The following is a 7,812-nucleotide window of genomic DNA, read 5'->3' as shown; positions in this document are numbered from 1 at the left end:
CCCGTTGCCATGTCTATTTAAAGGAGTGCTAATGACACCTTTTAATAGATGTGCTAAATGTTTAAAGGAATTTCGGGACGGAATTCTTTTGAGGGGTGGATAATGTGATAACCGGATCCTGGTTATTACCCAAGGTAATTAATGTGTGATTATTTGACTAAATGATTATGTGATAGCATGATAATTGATACATGTTGGTATGAGAATTTGTGTATTAATTGGTTAAGTATATATATATATATATATGTGTGTGTGTGTGTGTGTGTGTGTATGTGTGTGTGTGTGTATATATATATATATATATATTATGCATGCATGAGGTATGAATGTATGTATGTATGTGCATGTGTGCATATGTGGGTGTGCATGTGTGCATATGTGGGTATGCATGAGGTGGAAGGGGAAGGAAAGTTGGTTAGCCGACCTTCCATATTTGGGAAATATAAATAGGAGTCTTAGCCTCTTCATTTGACTTCCCCTGCTATTTTGAGAGAGACTTAAAGAGAGTTGTCCGGATTTGCAAAAAGGAGGTGATTTCAAGTTGATTGCAAATATTTGGTTTCAAAAGCTTGTTAAGGTGAGTGGTTTCTAAACTTTTTTGCATAAAATTACTACTGGTTTTATTTGTATGTTTCATGTTATTATTCTTTAGAAAGAAACCTTGCATAGTTTTGTTTAAGTGTTTATCCGGACAAAGAGTGACCGGATTAGTTTAAACCGGACAAGCCTTGAGCGGCTTATTGACCGGTTTAGTATAAACCGAATAAGTCTTAAGCGGCTTATTGACCGGACAAGTATTTAATCCGGACAAGCATTAAGCGGCTTATTGACCGGATTAGTTTAAATCGGTCAAGTCTTGAGCGGATAGTTGTCCGGACATTGATATCCGAACAAAAATGATGTTGCTTCTAAGTGTTAAACTGATCAAAGCTTATGTGGTATGTTGTCCGGACTTGATATCCGGACAAACTTGATTTTAATCTTGTGGTTAAATCGGACGATGCTTGACCGGATTGTTGACCGGATTCGTGTTGAAAATATTTTTGATGGAAATTATTATTTTATTATAAAATGAAGTTTTGATATAAATGATTTTGGACTGATAAACAATTCCAATAGTTGCGGTTTATTCGGAATTATTTTTATAAATGTTTTGATGAAGTGATAAGGGTGACATATCAAGGAGAGGTGTCCATTTGATATAAGGGTGACATATCAAGGAGAGGTGTCCATTTGATATAAGGGTGACATATCAAGGAGAAGCGTCCATTTGATATAAGGGTGACATATCAAGGAGAGGTGTACCATGGGATAAAGGTGATATATCAATGAGAGGTGTACATTTGATATAAGAGTGATATTTGTATGTGTGTGGGTTATATAACTCATTCTATTATATCCTTTAAGACTACCAAGGTCTAGAATATTTATTTCTTTGTGATTTAAGGATTTAGGATCAATGTTCTTAATTGGAAATCATAGACTGGATGTTATTAAGGAGAAAAGAACAGGTTTGGTCTGAAACTTTGTTTAAACCTCGTTTGATGAGAAAAAGTTTAAAAGTGGCACTATATGGAACCCGATTGGTTCAAAAGTATGAGATTTGAATAGCTACGTGATTAGCTTGAAAAGTGGAAAATGATTTGGTATTATGTTCTTGTGTATTCATATATTTGTTATATATATGAATAATTGTTTTTATAAAGGTTTTGGTGATCCTTCACCCTGCAATGACATGAATAGGGTATCTCACTAGACTTTTCAGTCTAACCCTCGTTTTTGTGATTTTAAATATGTATTGCAGGAGGCGTAGAAGGTAAGGGAAAGGAAAAAATGTAATGTTTTTCTTATATGCATTATAGATGAGGAATTGCTTTTGATGCATAGTTTTGTTGATTAGTACAAGATATATATTTTGAATTTTTGGACCTTGTATTTGATCATGGTAGATTCTTGTACTAAAGGACCCGAATGATATATGAATATGTATTTTTTTGGTATGAAATATGTATTTCATGCAATGTATGGGTTTGGACGTTACAGTTTTGGAAATTGAAATTTTTATTAAAAAAATATATAAAATATTAAAACCAATCAAATAATATAAGATATTTTATTATTATTACTATTAGTGATATATATTATACAACTATTTTATACACGTATTTTTACACATTAACAACAAGACATTTAATAAGTGTATTGTTATATTCGTAGTTTTGTTATTTTAAAAATATAAATGATATATAATTTAATTAAAATATATCATTTTATAGTCAAATATGGTACTTATATTTTGCAAGTCAAAGTCAAAATTTCAAGTGTTGTTACTAAATATGTTTTTATTTACGTTATTTTAAATAATGTCTGATAAAACACTGTTTAATTTTATACAAAAAGAATAATAATTTGTATATTTTAATTTTGTATCATATGGGATATTACTAGAAGAATAATGGAGGGACAGATTCAATGACCCGAAAACGCTGTTAGSAAAATAGTTCCTTGTAAACGATACTGATAGACATTGTTTTGTATAATTGTGTTTCAAGAACTGTTAAAATACGTGTTTTTTTAAATCCATCATAACTTAATATAAATAATATAATTGAAATTCTTTTACATTTTAATAAACAWGATTAATTTACAAAAAAAACTATAAATATAATTAATTTGATTAAAAAAATCCAAAATTTAGAGGTATTTATTATTTCCAACACAATTATGAATTTATTAAAAGGTAATAGTAATAAAAGTGGTATTCCCATAACATGATGGGAGGGGTAAATATGTAAAAGTTGAAAAGTATTGAGGTACAATTTATGGACAATTATGGAATTTTTGGTCAACTACTTGTCCTCTTATCTTTAATTTGTTTGACCATAAATATTTAAATAAAACATATATTTATTTATTCTTGGATTATTTTACTTTCTATTTTTAAATATATTAATAAAACACATTAATTACTAATAAAACCTATTTAGAATTGTGGTCCTTTTAACTTTTTTGCTTTGTTTTTTTTTATATCTTAAATAATAAAAACTATGATTTATAATAATATAATATTTATRTACGACAAATGCAACAAATAAACTGATTCATCCTCATTTTTGTTAAGATTTGAACATCTGGTCTCCTACGAGGCTAAAGGCCCGAATACTGAAGAATGGTAGCAGGTAAAAATTGTCTTCTTTACTTGATGTATGGAGACATAACTTGTGAACAAATGAACCTAATTTTTTGTAACTAWAATCGTACCTAATTTGAACCAACTTTCACATTGTAATGAATAGTGACTCATCGTCGGTGAATATGGAGACGTTGATGCAATTTCGACGATTACAAACCCAATTGGGTCTCTTCTAAGTGAGCAGTGAAACGTGGAGGTTTTGTCCTGTTGGATTGCACTTTTTATAGTTAATTGTTCATGAATTATGTTCATCGACTTATTTATCACCTCAGCCAGTCATTCAAGACCTATACGTTGTTTTAGGATTACTTATTTATTCCTTGGAGACAAAGGGGCTCTGGTTCCACTGTTGTTGAGTGTACTGATATTTCTTGGTTGTTATCCCATGTTTATTTCATATCCTTTAAACCAGTGTTTATTATCATACTGATTGTTCTACTCTTTTCTGAACTGGTTGTATTACATGGGTTCACACCCTGTAAATTATAGAATCTAAATAAACTTTTCAAGAAAGTATGGACAAAAGCAGTCGCCACTGTAAATACATTATTTTAATTTCACTGCGGTTGAAAACAGACTACAATATACGTTACAGTTTAAGAAGTTTCTATAAAATAAGAACCCTTATGCATCGAGCCAATCTCTCGCTTGGTCTATAACCAGATAAGGGTCCTTTTTATAACAAATGAACCGGTTTGAATTCGTACGGGTCGTTAATGTGGCACGGTCTTGATTGTAGTTTGAGGTCAAAAGGCATGTTCAGGCAAAGACCAACGGTTTTAACTTTTAAAACACTTGTCGTCATTTAAAGCTAAAAGTTGATGTGTCAAATGTTTATCCTCAAATCAAAATAATGMATGCTACCTCCTTGAAGTTTGGTCTAGCAATCAACATATTTGGTAAAAGACAGTCACTTTCATTATCAGATATAAAAAGAATAATCAAAATACAGAACCGTGGATAAAAATGAGGCAAGTCTAGCTCGTATGATGCTTAAACTAATTATACAGAACTATGCTATATTATATGTTAAATTGGTTAGATAGTATGATGCTTCGTTTTTSTGTGAGCTGGTGAGCCCGACTAGAAAAAAAAAACCAATAGCTTAAAAATGTCTATGAATTATGCTCGATAAAATAAATTTTACAATAATATATATATATATATATATATATATATATATATTAGGAAAATTTGCATTAAAAAAAGCAACGTATTATTAACTTAAGTACTTTTAAAACTTTTATTTTTGTACCTAAGATATAAAGTTTTAAACATTTAAGTACCCGAGTAAACAGTTGAAACATTAATTGATTATCATGTTGATGTAGTGAGTGATGTGGTATCCAACTCAATATTATTTGCTATTCAACCAAATTTCATCATATCGCTCGCCATATCAACATGGTTCAACCAGTTACCCGGGTACTTAAATGTTTAAAACTTTATATCTTAGGCATCAAAATGAAAGTTTTGAAAGTACATTGCCCAAAATAAGAATCAAATTCAAGTACGTTATTTTTTTCATACAATTTGTCATATAATTTATCTATTTTAATTTTCAATGGAGACATATATGAATAAAGACATTCGTATGAGGATCAATTTTTGTTCATCTGTGATTGACATAAATTATCATTACYGACTACAGATTAGATGTTTGATGAAAAATAATATCTTATAAATATTCCTAGTAAAAATATTGAAATTGATTTTAGATTTTCTGTATTTAAAATGAATATTTATCTTGTATTTGATTATATTTATCTGCAGTTAGTTACACGAATTTAAAAATAGWGCTTTAATAAGTTATACTTACACAAAATTATTTGTAATATTGAATTTTAAGTAATATACATTACTAAGTAGTGTTTCATGTATTAAAAATGATTTTTAAGAATTTTTATCAAATGTTTTATAATATAATATAGATTATAGTATCAGTAAAAAATTCATAATATTAATTTAAAGTCAGAGTATGGCAAAAAAGAGAGTAGACCATCTTAAATGAATTCATTATACTTATTTTTCACATAAATCATTGTCAATAAATATACTATTTTAATGTTATGAATAATACATTATTTATATGTAACACTATTCATCAACACTATTTTTTGTTAAGATTTTGATTTTTAAGATATGTTTCTATATTATATCATTAGTGAAAAGTTTAAAAAAAACCTAATGAATTTTCTCATTTTGAATAGTTCAGGGGTTGTTTGTTTGCTAGTTAATGGTTCTATTAATAGGCAGTATCTAAATCGTTAAGAGGTGAATCTTGTTTCTCATTTTGAATGGTTAAGGGTATTTGTAACCGATTAGGGTAACCGGTGGTCCCAGGCTGAGCCCAAACTGGTCCTATATTAAAAAAAACATTTTCTTTTTATACATTTTTAATAAATGTTAAAAAAATATTTTAATGTTATTCTAATACTTTTTAAAATATCTAAGTAGATCAATCAAATACACATAAAAAATATGGTTTATTGTAGTTTTATAATTGATTTTCAATCAAATACAATTAAAAATTATGTTTTATAATTGGTATTCAATCAAATACACTTAAAAAATATATTTTTATTGTAAATTTATAATTCGATTTTCAACCAAATACACTTAGAAAACTAGAAATACATTTAAAAATACATTTTTTAATAAAAATATCGGGCTGATCACAGGCCAAACCTATAACCGGTCCCAAACCGGTCCCGAACAGCTTAATCTGGTTTCATATTAAACATCGACTAAATACATAAAAATACAAACAACTCAGATAAACTCATTATACATTACATATTCAAGTTTTTTTTTGAAGTATATAATATATATATATATATATATATATATATATAACAAATAAACTTACACACTCTCCTCACTTATATATATATATATATATATAACAAATAAACTTACACACTCTCCTCACTTATAGTGAGGTTTGAACCCATTACCTCTTAAGAGACCAAAGACTATGATATCGTTAGACCACAGACCCTTTAGTCAAATTCAAGTTTTTACTCATAAAATTTGACTTGATTTTAACAGAATACATAATTATTTAACATATACAAGTCAGACCAAGTACAATGTTTGTACTTTGCTCTTGGTTTTTGTATGATGGGGATTCATTGTATATTGATAATGGGAATGATCTACAAGAACTATGGGACCAATTATCCAATCTCAACACATAATTGAACCCTCATTTTCTAATTTATGATGTCATTTTTCCATCCCACCAAACATTATCYAAAACCTTTTCTTTAGTATAATTATAAAGGCGTTCAGCCTACAGAAAYTGTTCACGGTATTTTAAAAAAGGCAGATGTTTTTAAGAAACTATACACTGATTTGGTGAAACGGTTTTGAGTGATTCAGATTTCGTTGAAAGATTTGGAATGAAATTGGATTTCAATTTTTTATAAAAACAAATTATAAAAATAAATAAATTATCTTTTTATTAATTAATTGTTGTAAAACAATTGTGTTTACATTTTAAAATATTATTAAATACAAATTCTATAAAATCCTGTGAAATACCAATCAAATTTAGGAAATCATTCAGAACAAACATAGGTTTAGTTTGAATGAAATTCAATTCTAAATCTCTTCAAAACCAATCCAATCCTACAAACCAAACGAGACCTACCATTTTGGTTTGTCGGATTGGATTTGAAGAAATTTAGAATTAAATTTTATTTCAAGCTCATATTTGTTTTGAAGAATTGCATATCTTTGAAATTTCGAGATTTCATTACAAACATGAAAATTTTGAAATCTCAAGGGGGTAGTCCGTATTTTACAAAATCTCATAGAATATGTTTATAATAATGTTTTGAAATATATTAAAACACCTGTTTTATAATAATAAATTAATAAAAAATAATTTTATAATATTTTCTAATTTATTTTTGTAAATTATTAATAAAGAATGAGATCCAATTCCATTCAAAGTCCCACAAACCAAACATATCAAAGATTCCAAGATCCTTCCATATCCAAATCCAAATCCAACCAATTTTAGATCCTTCTATCAAATCCAAATCACTCGAAACCATTCCATCAAAACCAAACGCCCCCAAAGGGTCCATTCGGTTTACAGAATTTGATGAGATTTATTACTGGATTTCATTCCAATCCCATATTTGATTTAAAGAAAAAAAAAGTCAACAATTGAAATTCCACAAACACTGGATTTAGAAATCCCATGAGAGCAGTAGATATTTCACAGGATTTCATAAGATTTGTATGTAATAATGTTTCAAAATCATTTCACGAAATCCAAATCCTACGAAAATCATTTCTTGAATCCAAACAACACCAAGTCATTTCACTACACAACAAATTCATTTTGTCAGTCATATTCATACTTGCAATGAAATAAACATATGATAATATGGCATGTTTAATGAAGATGGGTCCCACATAATATTATAAAAAAAGAGAGCATGAAACCAACCTTTGCACACAAACTAATAGATGACTACACTTGACTACTTGAAAGAAAAACAGATGTGAAGAAAACTTGCTTATTTAGTTGATGTGAAGCTTTTCACCAAGGTAATATAATTGGGGGAGGTTTTTTTAGGATGGGTTGGGTTGGGTTGGGTTGG

Source organism: Cynara cardunculus (assembly GCF_001531365.2).
Source record: "Cynara cardunculus var. scolymus isolate 2C chromosome LG 5, CcrdV1, whole genome shotgun sequence".
In the NCBI taxonomy this organism is placed as follows: domain Eukaryota; kingdom Viridiplantae; phylum Streptophyta; class Magnoliopsida; order Asterales; family Asteraceae; genus Cynara; species Cynara cardunculus.
Note: the sequence above shows the minus strand (reverse complement) of the source record.